Source organism: Mytilus californianus, unplaced genomic scaffold (assembly GCF_021869535.1).
Source record: "Mytilus californianus isolate M0D057914Y unplaced genomic scaffold, xbMytCali1.0.p SCAF_2, whole genome shotgun sequence".
NCBI classification, from domain to species: Eukaryota; Metazoa; Mollusca; class Bivalvia; order Mytilida; family Mytilidae; genus Mytilus; species Mytilus californianus.
Genome location: NW_026262668.1, coordinates 132,518,120 through 132,538,360, shown reverse-complemented (window position 1 = coordinate 132,538,360; position 20,241 = coordinate 132,518,120). Strand labels below are relative to the sequence as shown.

The window sequence follows — 20,241 nt, the reverse complement described above, 5'->3', positions numbered from 1 at the left end:
AGTTGTTAATAGTTCCGTTATATTGACAAAATTGGATGAGCAAAACAAACAGAAATAATAGGTGAATGTGACATAATTGGGATCTAGCAGCCAAAACTGTGTAAATAGATATAAGAAGATGTGATATGAGTGCCAATGAGACAACACTCCATCCAAGTCAAAATTTAAACCATTATAGGTCAAAGTACGGTCTTCAACACGGAGCCTTGGCTCACACCGAACAGTAAGCTATACAGGACCCCAAAATTACTAGTGTAAAACCATTCAAATGGGAAAACCAACGGTCTAATCTATATAAAAAACAAGAAACGAGAAACACTTATGAACCACATCAACAAACGACAACTACTGAACATCAGATTCCTGACTTAGGACAGGTGCAAACAAATGCAGCGGGTTTAAACGTTTTAATGGTACCAAACCTTCACCCTTTTTCTGAAACAATAGTGTAACATCACAACATAGAAAGACACACTATAAAATATCAACTGAAATAGCTCAACTCAATCAAAGGACATATTAACACCAGTGGACATACACTGAACAAATAAATTTGACCTATGATACAATGTAAATACAAAATAAATAAACTAAGGGAAGAATAATAAAAGTAAAATGTTATATCGGTAAGAAATGTTAAACAATTTAAGAAAAACAATATGCTCGAACAAAAGTATCAGCCATTTGCAATAACTTTAAAATACAGGAAAATGAAAATAATTTTGTTGTTAGGTATACGTATACAGTTCCAATAGAGAAAGGAAATATGTTTACAAAATAAATAATTTTGATGTTCATAGTACGAAGTGAAAATTTATAGTAATACCAAACACTTATCAAAGCTGGTATTAGACCAGATATAACCCTGAATAACATTAAATAACAAAAAAACATTACAATTAGTATCAACAGGTCAAATAAACAAGAAAGTACGATATGAGAGTAAACATATATCACAGACATAGAACACAACTGCCTAAAAAATTCAAACAAACATACAAATAGTAAATCCAACAAAGACGCCAACAAATAGGTTTTGTAGTTGATATTAAACTTGACAAAAACACTCTAACAAAACCTGTTTGTAGTTGATATAACATATAGTATATAGTGTACGCTTTATCGATAATGTACAAATTAAGAAAATTATAAAGACAATGGTAAATAAAATGAAAACAACACTGTTATAACCTCTTGCATCTGAATCGATCCTCTAGGAACACCTCCTTCAGGAACTCCCCAACCAAAAAACCCGAAATTGGATGCATAAATACGGAATCAAACCAAGAGTCATATCACCAAAAGGAACATAATAGCACGAATAAAGGAAAACCTGTAAAGCAAATAAAAAGATACACATCTTCGGTATCTAAAATCTACTACTCGAGACCATCTTGTATTTTTATGAAGTAGACACTCAAATATTTATTTATTAGGTATTGGTACTTGAGAAAATTGAAAAGACGCTCGTTGACAAAACACCTTGGCTCATCAATCTTTTGCTCAGACACCAATAACGTCCTACAAAGTCTGAGTAAAGCTGCAAGTTGTTGGATATCTTATGAGTTGAAAAATGTATACTCCATACAGTTATGTTAGCATATTGCTGCTAAAGTGAGGAAAATTTCTAACTTCAAAACTGAAATCGTCTCCTTTGTCATAGATTCTGGCACTGAAATGATCACTGTAGTTAAATTCGAGGTATATGTCTAAAATGAGGCAGAGGAAGCTGTATCTGTGGTTTCTTTAATATCTAGTTCAGGAAGATACATTGATGGGACTCAATCAGGAAATTTTACATTGTTAACGGAAAAACTTCATCAATATACCTGTATATATTTCAAGCCTTTGGTTTGACCAGGCTATGGATCAAACACACGACCTAACCGCACTAAAGCGATAACAACGAAACTAACATGTATAAACCTTAAAAGAGGGGCGAAAGATACCAGAGGGACATTCAAACTCATAAATCGAAAATAAACTGACAACGCCATGGCTAAAAAAGAAAAAGACAAACAGACAAACAATAGTACACAAAACACAACATAAAAAATAATTAAAGAATAGATATAAATTATGAAAATATACAGTGAGATCATGATTTTGCTTACAATGTAAAACTCATTGGCGTCATTTGAAAATAAAATTACCGGTTTTTACACACAATCTGAAACATCTTGATTTGCGATTTAAAATACCGTTTCTGACAATCGGTTAAATTCATTACATTTCATTTATTTAATGATATTCGGTAAAAATTGTCTAGGAATAAAACCACTAGTTCATAGTTTTCTATGTTAAATTCTGCAATTTCAAGCATTCATAGCTGTTTTGTCTTAAGTTCAAATAGAGTGACAGTTATTTCAGGTCAAAACTATGCCTTATTCTGACTAGTGATGAAAAATCAACATAATTATGTTTAGCTGCATATTAGAGCGCTCTGGTTCCCGGAAATTAGGTAGAACAAAAAGGTTCTTTTGATCTGAGAAACAGGGCAAATATCCCATCCTATTTAATTTCAATTAATTTATTCCTTATTTAAAAGATACTTTCAACAAGGTTTATACAGTGATCACAAGTTCTTAAACTTTCATTTGATACCAAAATTACTCAAATATTTTCCTTATTGACAATTTTACACTATGCGTAGGAAGTATTTTGTTTAAGATATGTACTACTTTATTGTATGTTCTTTTTGACCGAGTCCGAATAAGGGGTTCTATACATCTAAGAGCACCATAAACAGGACAATGTAAAACAGCATGATTTAAATCTTCAACAATAGTAAAACAACTAAACCAGCATCTCTTTTAGTGGTAAATTTCTCGGATTCCAGCCTAATAGGTGCCACCCCAATTAAGAAACCAAAAGAAAATCTGGCACTAACAAGCATCAATAGTTTGCAAAAGGTTTCAACAGTATAATCTTGTTTTAAAATAATATAAATTCTTTACTCAATTCTACCATTACCCAGTCTGGAAGAGGATACATTAATACTACTTTTCTTGTGATCTATATATTGATTAAGCATTATTACCATATCTCTATCAACCAACTTATTTTTAATTTCAGAAGTGTTGGTACTGCAAAATTCAAGCAGCTCATGGTCAGTGAACTGTTTTTAAATCGGAAAACTTGAACCCACCCCATGTTTCCCATGCTAGCTGTGCTAGTTGTGTATTTACCTACCCAAGGAAGAATCCACAAATTCGCACCTGAATCGCATTTAAACAATGAAAAATTCTGGTAGTCCAAATTGTGGTCACATTTAAACAAACGGCTTTACAAAAAAGTAAAATAACAAAAATTCCGAACTTAAAGGAAAATTCAAATCTGAAAGTTTCTTATCAAATGGCAAAATCAAAAGCTCAAACACATCAAACGAATGGAAAACAACTGTCATATTCCTGACTTGGTACAGGTATTTCCTTATGTAGAAAATGGTGGATTAAACCTGGTTTTATAGCTAGCTATATCTCTCACTTGTATGACAGTCGCATAAACTTTCATTATATTGACAACAATGTGTGAACAAAACAAACAAGACAGAATAGGTAAAAAAGTCAAAAATAGAGGTACAGCAGTCAACATTGTGTTATAATCGTAATCACTATAAAAACAAACAAATATGTCAACAAAGAAAAACAAAATGGCATATAGACAAAGCACATAAGCAAAAATGAAAGACAAGAATACAAAAAATTACCACAGTACAACAACACATTGACGGGATGCATAAGTACCGAGCCACGCCAAAAGGATATTACCAAAAATATGGACTAAACAGGAAAGGTCAATATTTATCAACAAGGTCTTGGTATCTTCCGATGAAATTTTTTTTAGAAAAAGGACGAGACGTTCTTTGACATACCCCTGGTTCATCAACACTCTGCCCAGACACTGGTGACGTTTTATAAAGTCTGGGTAGCAGCTGCAAGCTCTTGAATACCAAATGAGTTGAGAAATGTATATCCCACATGCAGGTGAAGTTGGTATATTGCTACTAAGGTTGGGGAAATTTATAATTTCAAAATTTTAATTGTCTCGTTTGTCATAGATTCTGGTACTGAGGTGACCGCTTATGTCAAATTCGAGGTATAAGTCTAAAAATGAGTCGGAGAAAGCCGTGCCTGTTGTTTCTTTAATTTCTAGTTCAGAAGGATATATTATTGGAACCCAATCAGAAAAGTTTGGATTGTTAATGGAAAGAACATCATCAATATATCTGAATGTGAAATTAAATGATCTGCCTTCTTTGGTCTTCTTGTATTTGACAAGTGTCTGAAGGAACTCCGACTCATATGAAAATAAGAAGAGGTCGGCAAGGAGAGGTGCACAGCACATACAAGTGAATGCAATATTATCAATAGCTTTTCAATTAGCTATCAAATTCGGGTGCCTGTAGCTTATCGATGATCAAATCTGGTACATCGATTAAAGAGAAACAAATCAAGGTAACAAACAAAAATTGAGAGAGTCACATAAACTCCAAAAGAATCGAGACCGGGTGTGTCGTCTTGAAAGGCACCTCCTGCTAGCATACATCATCCGCCATGCGAATACACATTTAGTTAAAATGTCACAATCGGGAATCAGACACAATTAGGAAAATCAGACGACTACCTGTATCTAAAGATCAAAGACCGCGAAAACATGTCGCTTGTGAGTTTACAGTCCGATCCATCGTATCAGTCAACCCTTAAGTGATGTTGGCTGTAAACAAATTATGTAGTGTCGATTTCAGTCGTTCTTCCTCATAGGTCTGTTGCGACAGTTTTTATATAAGAAGCACACCATTGTTACTGATGTCCGTATATTGTGAACCTGCACGAGCGTTACGTATTAACTAAAATATGAAAACGCCATACGATGGAACATATGGTATGCTACTATTACTAAAATGGAAGTTGACAATCGGAAAGATGTAATCATCACGTTTCTCATAGATTCTAGTTTTAAGTCATCCATCTTTGTCAATATCGCGGAAAAAACAAGATATGAAGCATCCCTTCTACTTTCGGCTTATTTCTTATCTCGAGTTCACTAGGATATATGAGGTATTATAACTCAGTGAGATGTGAGTCATTGAGTAACAGCGCATCATCAATATATCTGAAAGTAAAATTAAAGAACTTTTCTTAAAAGTATGATGGTACGACTCAGTGAAGGCTAAAGTCCTGTTTGCTGCCTTAGCAACTGTAGTAATGCTAAATTCTAAATTTTCATTCAAATTAAGGCACATAAAAATATACATATATTCATACAATCTCAACACTTGTTGTCCTGACTTAATCGTTCAAATGTGGTCTGCCTGCAATGGACAATACATGCATAAATAGTCAGTTTAGTCGTGAAATTACAGAATATTAAATTTTGGCCTTATTAAGATAAGATTTTGAAGTTTTACTCTTGTTCAATTAATTTATTATTTTTGTAAGTAATATTTATTTTGTCAAAATGAAGGTTTGGCTCTTTTTCATCACGCCTTGTTAATAATTGAGTCGTTACAACATACCTTCTTTTATCATATATTCTGTATCTATTGCATAATTAACCTTATATCCAAAGTTTGTACAAATTTGATATAACGATTCGATGTACGATTTGAGAACTGAATATTGAAGGACACGTTTAAGGATTGACCTTGAACTTGGAAATCGTACACCATTATCAGATATCAGTATAAATACAACCCTTACCAATCATTACATCCTTGTGACAATCTGTACATACTTGTAAATCGCGTGTTTCATCTTGAATTTTAACAATTTTTATCGGTTATATCCTCAAACTGCATTTTGATTAAAACATTTTATTTGGGTTGTGAAGTATTTTGTGTTTTTTTTTTTACATTCTCAACAAAAAAATGATGCTATATTTTCTAATTAAAGAATTCGTTTTCAAGAAAGAAAAAACAAAGCCACAGTTAAATATCAAACACAAATATGTTTTTATATCACACATTATGCACAAAAATATAATTTGTCTCCTCAAGTCCTAAATAAAACATTGTCTTATATACTCAAATATCTACAAACAATAAACCAGTCTTCTTAAATGATCGCAAAATTCCCTACACATTTTGAAAAAAAAAACGGTCGCCTATACTGATCCTGCAATTTCCTCAAAAAACATTTTGGATTCGAGCGTTACTGATGTGTTTTTTGTGGAAATAACACGTGTGTCTGGCGTACACAATTATACGCCTGGTATCCTTGAGGATTGTTTAAACCAGTGAGTCGATTCAACTGCTTGTGGGCTGTTCGTCCCCGAGGATATCACCAGCCAAATAGTCAGCACTTGTGAATTCACTTGAAATATAATTGATAAGTTCATTTATCTGTAAATCTACTATTTATAAAATGCTGAATTATTCGAAACACTAAGATTTTTTAAGCCCAGATATAGATTGTCTAAGCATTTTTTTGGCACAACCGTTTGGAATTTTAGGTTTTTTATGTTCTCCAACTTTGTATTTGATTTGACATTGTAACTGTTTTGATTCGAGCGTCACTGATGAGTTTAATGTAGACGAAACACACGTCTGACGTACAAAATTCTAAGCCTGGTGTCTATAATGAGTTTTTTTTTCATATATTCTGTTCAGTAAATTTTTCCCAAATCTATGAAACACTTAAATTTATTCAAAATTTTCACCGCCCTTAATTATTCCAATGACCTGAGTTCACTAAGATTTACGAAATTCACATTTTGAATTTTTAAGAAATTTCTTACTAGTCCTCGAGGGTATCATCATAATGGTCTGACCATTAAGTATAACCAACGATTGGGTTAAAGCAAGAAAGACTATCAGGTGCTGATATTTTATTTCTAAACCAATCTAACAAATGGTAAAAAGCTAAAATACAAAAAAACAAAAACAAAAATTTACAATGTGTTGAATTAATGTTATGATGAACGAAATGTCAAATATGATTGATAGCACCGTTGAATGCGATAAAATTTTGTACTTTCAAGAACAGTTAAATTTCCAGTATTTCACGGAGAAAAGGTTCAAATATGGGAAGAGCATATTAAAGGCTTCAAATACAATGTTATAAAATTAACTCACTCTGTGGTTAGCCACAAATTTCGTCCAAGATGACGTCTGTACGAAAAGTTCCTCGGTATCGTAATGACCTTGCAGTTTTCCTGTAATGGATACGTGTGAGAAGGGAACAGGTAACGATAACTTCGATATTTTGAAGTTCTTATATGGTTAATAGATGAATAATCCTCCTAGGTCAGGAAATAAATAGATTGAGAATATAATTAAACGAACAATATATATAGACGAATGAGGTTATAGAATACTCCCCGTCTGATATCTATCTTATATCACTATTCCATAAAATATAACACATGTGACTGTCACTATATAGATCCAAAATATGTACACAGAATTATTCAAGGTCGTTCCTTAGGAGAAGAATCATGTCCACGATGGGGTGAGTGTAGATGGTGGCTTTTCCATTTACGATTATTCAAACTTCTGCTTTCCGGACATTTTCGTCGGAACTTTTAAATGAATTCATTATAATTTCTATGGGCTATTGAGTAAGAAAAAGATTTTTGTCGTTTAGAAGAATGACGTCTCCTTTGATGAAATCGCGGCGATATTCGGTCGAACGCAACACTTGTAACAGACATTGTTTTGTTTCAATAGACCTTTGGCTCAGAACGCTCGACATTCATTTAAGGAATGCTTGGTATTGTGCAAAATACAAAGACCTTGTTTGTCGGCATCTCAAGATTGCTGCTCAATCGCTGTTTTATGGGCACCAACATTAGCCTTAGGGTGAGACGCGAACCTTGACGCAGCACCTTTTATATTTGGTGTGACTTTTGACCCAAAGATGAACACAGGATCGTTCTTAATTTTGCTAATTTCCCTGATGAATGCAGATAACTGTGTGAAAGGCGGAAAGGCAACGTCGTGGTTCAGTTTGTATCTAGATGCCCTTCTTATCCACTTTTCTTGAGGTCCATATGGTATTTTTTCAATGATAGGGTTAATTCCAGACGGTGAGTCAAAATACGCTAGCAAACATCCCAGCTTGGGATTTTCCTTGTGATACTAGTATTCTATTTCTGATAGAATATCAAAAAAATCGTAAAGACGTGCGTTGTCCTTGTTCGTCAATGTTGGAAAGTTGACAAGTTTACTCGTGAGAGAGGCCTTCAACATTTCTGGAGCACCATACCGCTCGTCAAGTCTCTGTGATAATCTCTGTAGGCCTTTTGTAGGGTTGTTGGCGTTCGACGCTCTTATGCTAATGGCATGTCTAGCAGACTCTGGCCCAAGCCACTTGATCAGTAGATCTATCTGTTCCGAGTCTGAAACTGTTAACTCGTCTGTAACGTTTTTGAAGCTTGCTTTCCATGTATGGAAGGATTCTGCCCGGTCGTTAAAGCTTGTTAACCGGGAGAACAGCAGGTCCATACGTAGAAGAAATCTGGTTATCTCCGGTGTAGGATTGATTTTTTGCTGGTTTGCAGCAGGGATATCTTCCCAAACGCCTTGTTTTTGGTGTGCAACAGGGATCTCTTCTGAACCGGCTTGTTTTTGGTGTGCAACAGGAATATCTTCTGAAACGCCCTGTTTTCCTATGCCAGTTATAGTTCCTAGATCTGAAAATAGAGTAACTTCTGGTGTCTTAGCATGCGTAGACAAGAGAGCAGGTGTTTGCGATGGCCGGTTAAGTGTCATGGAAGGCACGAACTCTGGTGCTTCATGACATAGTTCAACACTAACAGGTGTTTGTATTTTTATCTTGTGGGCTTGTTACTTCCTGTACGACAGGGGGTTCAAGATGTTTATCAATGAACTCTTACACACGTTTGAGCGGTTTTTCCGTCTCGTCTGGGAGATCGCATAAGGCTTGGCTGTCGTCGTACTCTAGGATACGAGACTCGGCTTCTGCGGCTGCAGCTTCTCTCTGTGCTTCGAGAAGGTCCCGGCTTACACGTGCAGCCTCATGTTCAAGTTGAGCTTTCCTGCGAATGGCCTCTTGTTCTAGTTGAGCTTTGCTTTGTGCAGCCTCCTGTTCCATTTGAGTTTTTTTATGTAAGGCTTCTTGTTCTGCTCGAATGGCTTGTTGCTCCATTTTGTCTTTGATTTCAGTTTGTTGAACAGACCCTGTTCCTCTAATAATGCCTCCTGTTTAAGGATCAGGGTATATTTTTCGGCAAAGGCTATTTTTGATTTAGCATCCTCTGCTTTGGCACGCTTCCTCTGTTCTAGGCTTGACATATCAGAGACGTTGGAGCTTCCGCTGTGTGAGGTTTTCTTACCCTTATATGTCTTCGTTTTAGTGGATTTAGCCTTTGTCAGGGCGAGGCGATGCTCGTGTAATGTTTCCATTGCCAGGTCCACTTTGGACAGTCGAATATCTGTTGATAGGTTACATGTATCAATGTCTTTAAGACTGTCCTACTTTCTGGTATTTTTCAGAAATTTCAGGTACTCGTCTGTGAGCCTGCGATAAATAGTACAGGCTTATACAATTTGTCCTATGCTGTTAGCAGTGACTTGAGCTCGCTAGGAGGCGTGGCCACTTCCAATAACTGGAATTCAATACCTGACCCAAGGGCCTCTAGTTTCAGACAGAACTTTTCACGTTTTTTTAGTATGCTCCTTGACCTTTTTCCGTGAGTTCACGTACTCGCTTAGTTTCGGGAAATTCCTCTAAGTGTGCAACATCAGATGGATTTTCGACAGGCTGTCCGCATCCATTTGAAGTTCCACTTCTGCTTTGAGTTCTTTTTCTTGACGTTCGGGGTCGTCTTAGCATTCTGCGTGATCAGAATCCATGTTTTCTAATCAACTAACGGATTGTCAGGTTAAAATGAAGCTGTTGCCAGCATTGACCCAACGTCTTCGCGTTATCTTGCTGCGTTGCGTAGTGTCAGGGTTACAGCTACGAACGATGCTTCGTTGTATTTCCTTGTCTGGATATGTATAGACAGGTTGTCGTCAATTTACTGTGCGCCGAGGAATGTCATTTCCTTGTAAGGTACAACAGGAAGGTTGTAGCCGTAGAACTGACGTGGAGTGGCGTAATCTGTGAGACACAACAGGCAAGTTTTAGAATTTTTACTGTAATGGCCTGACCATTAAGTATAATCAAAGATTGGGTTCAAGCATGAAAGACTATCAGGTGCTGATATTTTATTCCAAAACCAATCTAACAAATGGTAAAAAGCTGAAATACAAAATAAAATACAAATTCACAATGTGTCGAATTAATGTTATGATAAACGAACTGTCAAATATAATTAATTGCACAGTCCGTTGAATGCGATAAAATCTTGTACTTTCAAGAACAGTTAAATTTACAGTATTTCACGGAGAAAAGGTTCAAATATGTGAAGAGCAATTTGAAGGCTTCAAATACAATGTTATAAAATTAACTCACTCTGTGATTAGCCACAAATTTCGTCCAAGATGACGTCTGTACGAAAAGTTCCTCGGTATCGTAATGACCTTGCAGTTTTCCTGTAATGGATACGTGTGAGAAAGGGAACAGGTAACGGTAACTTCGATATTTTTATATGGTTTAAAGATGAATAATCCTCCTAGGTCAGGAAATAAATAGATTGAGAATATAATTAAGCGAACTATACAACTCGTCTAAACATCAGCCCAACAATGTTAGATCTGTAAATTTGCTTTCGCAAATTTTTTATTCTTCCCTCGCCGGGATTCGAACTCATGCTACTGAGATATCGTGACACCAAATCGCCTGCACTGTATCCGACGCGCTTGACCACTCGACCACCTAGGCTTTACAAATAATAAAACTTTCGGTGGCCGGGTGTTACCTTTCCTCGTCAGATTTAACCTAGCGTCGTAATACAGTACATGATATATAAGGCATGAAGATGGAATTGTTACAGATCAGCTGAAATATCTATTGTAAAGGATCCTACAAATTAATGCAAAATACAGTCACAGGAATAATTATATTCATAAGTAAGTCTGAACCAGTGACAACTCTACAACAGATTGATCCATCGTATCACCAGCAGTGATGGTGATACATGGCTGTGTACATTCTGTATATACAACTCGTCTAAACATCAGCCCAACAATGTTAGATCTGTAAATTTGCTTTTGCAAATTTTTTGTTCTTCCCTCGCCGGGATTCGAACTCATGCTACTGAGATTAAGCGAACTATATATATAGACGATTGAGGTTACAGAATAATTTGTTATCAAAAGGTACTTTTCGGTTATATAGCTTCATGTGTTTTGGCACTTTTTCTTCTTTTTTTGTTTTTTTTGTTTGAAGATAATTGGCTTTGAGCGTTTCTTATGAAGGTAATACAGGAAAGTATTTCAGATGGACGAGGATATTAAAAACTATAGGTCACCGTATGGTCTTCAATATTGAGCATACCGTATGGGTCAGCTCTTAAAGGCACGGCCAATATAAAGCATTTCAAATTAAACAAACGGCCTGATTAATGACTAAAGAATTACGAAAAACAAATATGGCAGACAGCAACAGACTACAACCCCTGAGTAACCGGCTACTGACTTGGGAGAGGCACAAAAAAAATGACTTGGTTACACATGTTTGTGAGCGTTCGAACCTCCCTTAACCTGGGATAGCAGTAAGAATAAATCAGTTGGAAAGGCTTGACTTATAAGGTCGGTAAAATTCCTCAAAAACGCAAAAGACATAACAGTGCTCACAGTGGCTGAAAGCTATTCCAAAAGCAAATTTAACTTACTAAATAAACCTTGATTGCCCAAAAATATATTTATCATTCTATCGGGCCAAGCTGCCTCTCCTTGCTTTAACTCTTTCAGATTATATCAACAAGCACTGAGCTCTGAATAGAATGTCAAAACATTTTTTTATATAAAAAAAATGGTATTTCAAAATGTTGCATGTAATGCTACCTTTGTCTTTCTTTTAGAATAAGAAAATTGTATATTTTTACATATCCACTGGTTTCGATGGTTACAAATTGTATTTCCTGAGAAACTACTCAAAATACGACTCAAAAACATCGAAATATTCATTTTCAAAGCTAATCAGAAAAAAAATCCCTGATATCATACATTTTGCCTTTATAGAATTTGCAAAACATTAGGCGATCAAATATTTTTGAAGGGTTGCTATGGCGACCTGAATAAGTAGGTTTTTTTTTGAATTTTGAAAACTGTTAAAAATCACATTACAGCTAACTGCTTTCATTTAAAAATGAAGATGGCAATTTTGTTAGCTAACATTGTATTTTTGATAGTATAAGAACAAAAGACTATAAAAAAAAAATGGTAAGCATTTTGAAATGTGGATTTGTGGTCCCTAAAATATATTCCGATTTTTATTAATTTTGAGCTACATTTCACGATTTCACGAGAAAGTATTATTAAACAACATTTTATTCCCTAACTTATTCAAATATACACCTTGTATTATAAGGTCTACAATATATGCAGAAATTGCACTCATAAACAAACAATCTGAAAGAAATAGTTGCTTGAAAACACAAATATTCCTTTATTACGGAGTACAATGTTAAATAACGAAGAACTGATTAGGTTTTGAAAAAGAATTAAATCGGAGTATGATGAATAGTTTCCTTGCTCTCTCTTATGTAGCCTACAAATAAATTGTAGGAAGAATTCAGATTTTCATTTCTTTATTCCAAAAATTAGCATTCTTTGTAAGTTTTATATAATGCAAACTATATCTGTTTTATTCTTTTTCCTAAGTCATTTCTTTTTCTCTCATACATAACATTATCTGCCTTTTTTTCTTTTTTTTTTCTGATATTTCTAGCACATATTTTAACAGCTTTATCTGAAATATTTTCAAACCTTTTTTTTATTATTTCTTCAACCTGATAAACATCATTTTTTGTCTGACTGATTTTTGTGTAAACGTTGAAGCTGTACTACACAGGCTTTTTAGTGTGTTTTACTTAACAGCATATGATCTAGATAGACAAAGGGAAGTTTGTGCACACGTAAAATTGATTTAACCCAACCACATGTTGTACTTGTACCATGTTCGAGTGTCTGGAGCGTAAATTTGTTGTTTGTTTTTGTTTGTGTATACTTTTTCTCGGAGTAATCTGGTCTTGACGGTTGCCGTTGTCTTTTGTATTGTACCAATATTTAGGTAATTCCTGTTATCCTTTTATCAACTATATCATTAAGGGTATTAAATACTTTAATAATGATATTTCCTAAGACAAATGAATCATAGCGAGAACGATTGCTTTGCAGAATATCAGATTTTCTGTAAGCCACATTTATTGCCCTACTAGTTTCAAAACTTTAAAAAACGACTTTGTTTCTATAGATCAATAGATATGTACATTTTGTATCAGTGTTACCAAAATATTCATTAGAGATCTCAATTTGACCCAAATTGAAAATTCAGATTATATAGAAAATTAGTCAAAACAGTTAAACCACTTTCATAGTTTAAATTAACAACCCCCATATTTAAAACAAACACAAAATAATAAAATTAGATCAAAACGAATCATGGTGAAAAAAAACTAGATTTATGCTACTCATATCGGCTTATCAAATATTAAATGGAATACTAATCGGAACAGCATGTGGATACTCTACATACATGTCGTCAAGAAATGGTTTCATCACTTTTGATTGTGTTATGGAATCAACGAAATTCTCTTTGCTATTTCAAGACAAACAATTTTAGGTGCCTCTCAAACAATGCTAAACAGTAGTAAACCGATGTTCAAATCTCATAAATCCATTTAGAAGATACAAAGCTAAGTAGGTAAAGATAAAAAACTGAGGGAATGACCTTGAAAAGGAGCGAGACCGAGTGTGTCGATAGGGTAAGCGTCTCCTGTTATGTACGCATTACCCACCATGCGATTCCACACTCAGTAAAAAATGTCACATTAGATAAATTTTATTATGAAATGTTTCCTTATACAAGCCATAACGTAAAATTAAAGTATGAAATGCATGTACTTCTTTTTGGGGTACATAGAAGGGGCAAGGTCGTTACCGAGAGAAACGACGCATGATTAAAAAAAAAATATAAAACAGAAAAGTAAAGTAATAATATCATATTTATCGAAACTAGGGGTGCACACGTGTGTTACTGAAGGGTAAATAGTTCTTGATCTACTTGTATCACCCGTCGTGGTGCTCTCAATAAGCACAAACGCTATGATAAGTTGAATTATATGTTTTCATGCACGAGGTAACAACAAATGGAACATGTCAAAGGTCATTTGTGACATATATGCTTCATAACAGTCAAGTTGACCCCCGAATCATAACAGATTGGTAATTATTTTGGAGAGATTATTTCATTTTCATCCTTGTTAAATAAATAAGTAGCCACTTTAACGGCAATACCCATTTTTGGAGAAGACAATACTAAGTTGAAAAACTTGTGATTAATCCATTTGTCCTTTTGAACAATGAAATATGTGTAAACTAACCATTGCAAAACTGGTTTTTAAAATTAGGATAGTCACAGGTCAATAATACAAACGTAGACTTGTGAAATATAAGACGGAGTAAACAAGTGTCTGAAAAGTGCAGTTACTAGGACATTGTGGCGTTCCAACAATTGGCGATTGCGACCGTAAAACTTGTGAAACAAATTATTTTTTATCGGAAAACTTTCGACAGAGAAGTGCAGAAAGCTAAGCGTATTGCTATACATTAAAAGAGGATCTCTTGGCAGAATCCACTGTACAAACATACGTTTCAGAAAAAAAATAAATATAAAGAAATAGAGAAGCGAAAGATACCAAATGATTTCAAACTCATAAATAAAAAACAGACAAGCCGTACGGTTGCCTATAATTGCTCACATCCACATCATTTGAACTTGGGTGGATAGTTGTCTCATTGACAATCACCCCACATCTCCTTATTATCTTATAATGCGATAGGAAAAAACGAAAAACGACGAAAAGACAAACAACAGTACACAAAACACAACATAGAAACTAAAGACTGAGCAACACGATCCCCACCAAAAACTGAGGTTGATCTCTGGTGCCACGGAAGGGTAAGCCCTTCACAAAAGTGTAAGACATAAATTTTTTTGTTGTTCTAGCAAAACTTGTTTAATTTCTTGGTCGTAATTACAAGGCATAAAGAATTTGCCATATTCTCCATTCACTATTTATCCCTAACACTTATTTCGATTTTTTTTTAATTAACAAATTCTTTATTGCCCTATCTAGTTGATAACAACTGTCCTATATAGTACAACCATTCTATATAGGTTTATACGCTTATTATGATACGGACTGGCCATTGTTAAACAGTTGATGTGTTTCCTGTGTGTGTTATGTCTGAACGTGAATGTAACAATAATTGTTTATGAAGGTGGGATGATAATTCTTAGTAATTGAATGTGTCCTTGTTTTTAGAACATCACTACAAATATTTAGAATAATTTTCTACTGCATATAGAAAATTTCCTATTGTGTTTATTTCCTAAATATAGCAACACAGTGGTGCTTTGTAAAATGTCAATTCCATATTACTTCTCTTTTCTCTACAATCATTAGTTCATTTAGGGATGGGAAAGAAGTTTGATTGTATGTTACCATATAAATTTTGCTATTTTAGATGCTTTATAAAGAACTTCTAGATAATTTTAAATCTCGATCTTATTCTGAAATTAGTTCTATGAAAACTTTTGATTTTTCAACCCTGTATACCACCATTCCCCATGTGAAATTGAAAAATCGTCTATAAGAACTGATCCATAATGCTTTTCAACATAAAAATGGTAGTACACGCTATAAATTTATCACTCTGGGATACCATACGGCATATTTTGTTAATAGTGAACAAAAAGGTAAAACATGTTACACAGACGAACAAGTGATCAGTATGCTGGAGTTTCTTATTGACAACATATTTGTTGAATTTGGAGGTTGACTTTTTCAACAAATTGTCGGCATTCCAATGGGAACGAACTGTGTGCCTCTCCTTGTCGACCTTTTCTTATTTTCATATGAGTCGGAGTTCCTTCAGACACTTGTCAAAAACAAGAAGACCAAAGAAGCCCGGTCATTTAATTTCACATTCAGATATATTGATGATGTTCTTTCCATTAACAATCCAAACTTTTCTGATTGGGTTCCATTAATATGTTCCCCAGAACAAGAAATCAAAGAAACAACATACACGGCTTCCTTTGTCTCATTTTTAGACTTGTACCTCGAATTTGACATGATCGGTCATTTCAGTACCAGAATCTATAACAAACGAGACGATTTTGATTTTGAAATTATTAATTTCCCCAACCTTAGTAGCAATATACCAACTTCACCTGCATATGGAATATACATTTCTCAACTCATTCGGTATTCAAGAGCTTGCAGCTGCTACTCAGACTTTGTAAAACGTCACCAGTGTCTGTCTGAGCAGAAAGTTGATGAACCAGGGGTATGTCAAAGAACGTCTCGTCCTTTTTCTAAAAAAGTACATCGGAAGGTACCAAGACCTTGTTGATAAATATTCCGTATCAACTTCACAAAAAATACACGTTGGTTTTGAAGTATAGATTCTGGGTTCTGACGTTGTTTATTATCTTTATAACGTGTTATAGTATTCTTTTATTAGAATTTTTGAATATTACTTTTATTGTTTAGTCTATTTTTGGTGATATCCATCTGAAGGGGCTCGGTACTTATACATCCCGTCATTGCATTATTGTGCTATGGTAAATTTTTGTATTCTTGTCTTTCATTTGTGTTTGTGTGCTTTGTCTATATGCCTTTTTGTGTTTCTTTGTTACATATTTGTTTGTTTTTTTAGTGATTAAGATTAAAACACAATGATGACTGTTGTACCCCTATTTTGACATTTTAACCTATTATGTCTGTTTGTTTTGTTCACACATCGATGTCAATATAATGGAATTTTATGTGACTGTCAAACAAGTGAGAGGTTAAACTAGCTATAAAACCAGGTTTAATCCACCATTTTTACATGAGAAAATGCCTGTACCAAGTCAGGAATATGACAGTTGTTATCCATTCGTGTGATGTGTTTGAGCTTTTTATTTTGCCATTTGATTAGGGACTTTCTGTTTTGAATTTTCCTCGGGGTTCGGTATTTTTGTGATTTTACTTTTTTATGAAACAATATTAGATCAATGTCAAAAATAAAATCATTTTTGTATACGATTAGAAACTGTTGAATTGCTCGATAAACATCTCCCTTCCTAACTTACCCAATCTCGTACAAAAAAAAAATCATATTTTTCTATCATTGAACTTGTATTGTATACAAACTTGCCTTATGAATTTTAATCTTTTAGATAACTTATTATTTGTTTGTAGTTTTCATTAAAGATTATAATCAGCACCTTTATTATCATTACCTTGGCCTTTTAAATCATTGAAGTATTTTGTATTGCAAGTGCACCTTGTATATTGACTTTATATGCAGTATCAAACAGTGCAATATTTTAAACTTAGACACCAAATTTACCAACCATCTTTACATGTTTGTCTTCAAACACTTATTCATGGCCGGATATGAAAATATTAAGTGTAATCTTTCTTAAATTTTAACAGGCAATTGATCACGTAGAAATAATAGTAAAATCATATTCCGATTGTCGCGAAATGTTATTGACCGTACCATCACTTGCGATATTACAGTTCAGTTTATTTGCCTAACTCATAAGATCCCTTGTCTGTGTATTTAATAGTTTGTTACTTGTGTGCACTATAAAATTGATCCAAACAAATGATAATAGAAAGAAATTCAGTCTATTTTTTGTGATTAAGCTTCTATTAGATACACCTCTATCAGTCAAACGTAGAGTACTCATACTAGTTGCAGTAACGAGATATCACAAGTGTTTGAATAATTATCCATACTAAAAAGTTAATACAAACTCTGTCACAAAACAAAAAGTGATAAAAGAAGGATTTAAAAAAAAATAGACGCTTGACCAACATTAGATAAAGCATATTCTAGCTCAGCAACATAGAACAAGACAACAACAAAGAAATTATCAAAAGAAGTCCGGAATATCTTAACTTGTTACGCACAATCCAAATGTTTAATAGAGATAAATGGAGACCTATAGGATCTGTGGTATGATTGCCAATGGACAAATAGTAAACATTGTCCAATAACGTTGATTCAAGCAACTATTGTTCAGATCACCGTACAGTATTTAACAAATAGCAAAAATCATACCTTATGGCAGCAATACAAGGCCCAAACACGACAACATGTTAAACCATTCAAACGAAAAAAAATGCAACCAACGACAACCATTGAATTACAGGATTCTGACGGGGGCAGGCAGATATATAATGTGGCGGGTTTAAACATGCTGGTATGGCAGGGGGGAGGTTATTTTCCTACAAACATTTATAGGGACCCTTATAGCTAGCTGTGCGGTATGGATAATGCCCATTGTTGAAGAGCGTAGGGTGATATTCAGTTATTAACTTCTACGTCATTTAGTCTCTGGTGGAGAGTTGTCTCATTGGCAATCATTCCACATCACTTTGTTTTTATATTGTGAACGCTCAGCCATTCCCTAGCATGGGACAGTGGTGTAACCGTACAACATGAGAAAAAATTGTAAAGATCAGTTGTTTTCTTTGCTTCATCTAGATCAATATTATAGTGTGAAGGGGACAATGGCATTTTTTTTGTCTTGTCTAGCGCCAAATTGATATGGAACTAGTAGGCTGGTCATCCTCTCTATTCATCATAGAGATTGAATTAGCGTACGCCAGACGCGCGTTTCGTTTACATAAGACTCATCTGTAAAATGATAGCGTTTGTGCCTAATGATAGGTTTGTTACCCAAAATAATCTTCATCTGATTTGTTGTTCAGTCGCATGACTGTTTCCAACAGGTTTAGTAATGAAAAATATAGTAATTGGTATTATTTCTATCTAGAAATAAGAGTGACTTAGTTGTTATTGGCTTTGAACTAGCTGTCAGTAACTGCGAGTACTCTTAGATCTTCACTTAGTGTCCTTTTTGTTATTAGGGATGAGGGATGGACAAATATCCTGCCCCTGCTGCACGTCCGGTCTATGTTTATGTTTGATGTTTTTCTGCTTTGTATCGATCTGATGAGTTAAGACTTTTTCAACTAATTTTTGTAGTTTTTTCTTATGTTGTGCTGTTTCACCTCTGTCCCCGGTTAGGGGGTGGGTTGAGCGCTCACAAATATGTTTAACCCCGACACATTCTTTATGTTCCTGTCCCAAGTCAGGAGCCTGGAGTTCAGTAGTTGTCGTTGATTCATGTCTGTCATATTTGTTTTTCGTTAATTGTTATGTTATAAATTAGGCCGTAAGTTTTCTGAATTGAATTGTTTCATATTTTCATGTCGGGGCCTTTTATAGCCGACTATACGGTATGGATTGTTCTCATTGTTGAATACCGTACGGTTGCCTATAATTGCTTACATCTACTTTATTTGAACTTTGGTGGATAGTTGTCTCATTGGCAATCGTACCTCATCTCCTTATTTTTATATTATCAGTGTGGGGGAAAACAGGACTTGAAATCTTCAAAATTGACACAAAATGCTAACAAAAGTATTATTATTATTAGTTCTTGGCTTACATTATCTCTTTGACAAACATTTGACAAAGTAAGGTTAGTTTCTTTCGTGGTCCGGTTACGATGATCTCGACATGTTTTCATTACAGGCTGACAATTTTAATTAGCCAACATATTTTTGACATCTTTTCCGAAACTGCTTTGCTTTTAAACCAAATTTGATATGAATTGGGAAATTTGACCATATCTTATCTTGATAATTAAGTAACAAATTAAAACTGTGACTATAAGCTAGAGACATATCACGAATCATGAAAGCTTCAGAGATACGTTTACACTGAAAGTAAATAAGAGGGATTTGTTTTAATTGTAAAGGAACATTATGATCATATAAAGAAAAACAACTCTTCAAAATTTGAAAATAACACCTTTTTTTATCATTCCGAAGCACTTTTATGTATTTTCCTTCATCAGGAATGATCATAGCCAAATATTTGAAAGCCTAGAATTTATTGAAGAGAGGCCAAAGATTCAAAAGGTACATTCAAACTCATAAGTCGAAAATAAAATGACAATGTCATGGTTAAAAAAGAAAACGAAAAACAGACAAACAGACAAACAACAGTACACAAAACACAATATAGAAAAGTAAAGGCTGAGCAATACGAACCACACCAAAAACTTAGGGTGATCTCAGGGTCTCCGAAAGGGT

The 20,241-nt window shown here is 34.4% G+C and overlaps 1 protein-coding gene across 1 annotated transcript in view; it reads left to right on the top strand.

The window, feature by feature from the left end:
• Positions 1-861: 861 nt before the first annotated feature.
• Positions 862-20,241, top strand: part of LOC127731070 (alpha-2A adrenergic receptor-like) — a 64,652-nt gene continuing 45,272 nt past the window's right edge. Inside the window, exon 1 of the mRNA XM_052239924.1 lies at positions 862-912. The gene's annotated coding sequence lies outside the window, so the exon portion shown is untranslated. The remainder of the gene's footprint in view (positions 913-20,241) is intronic.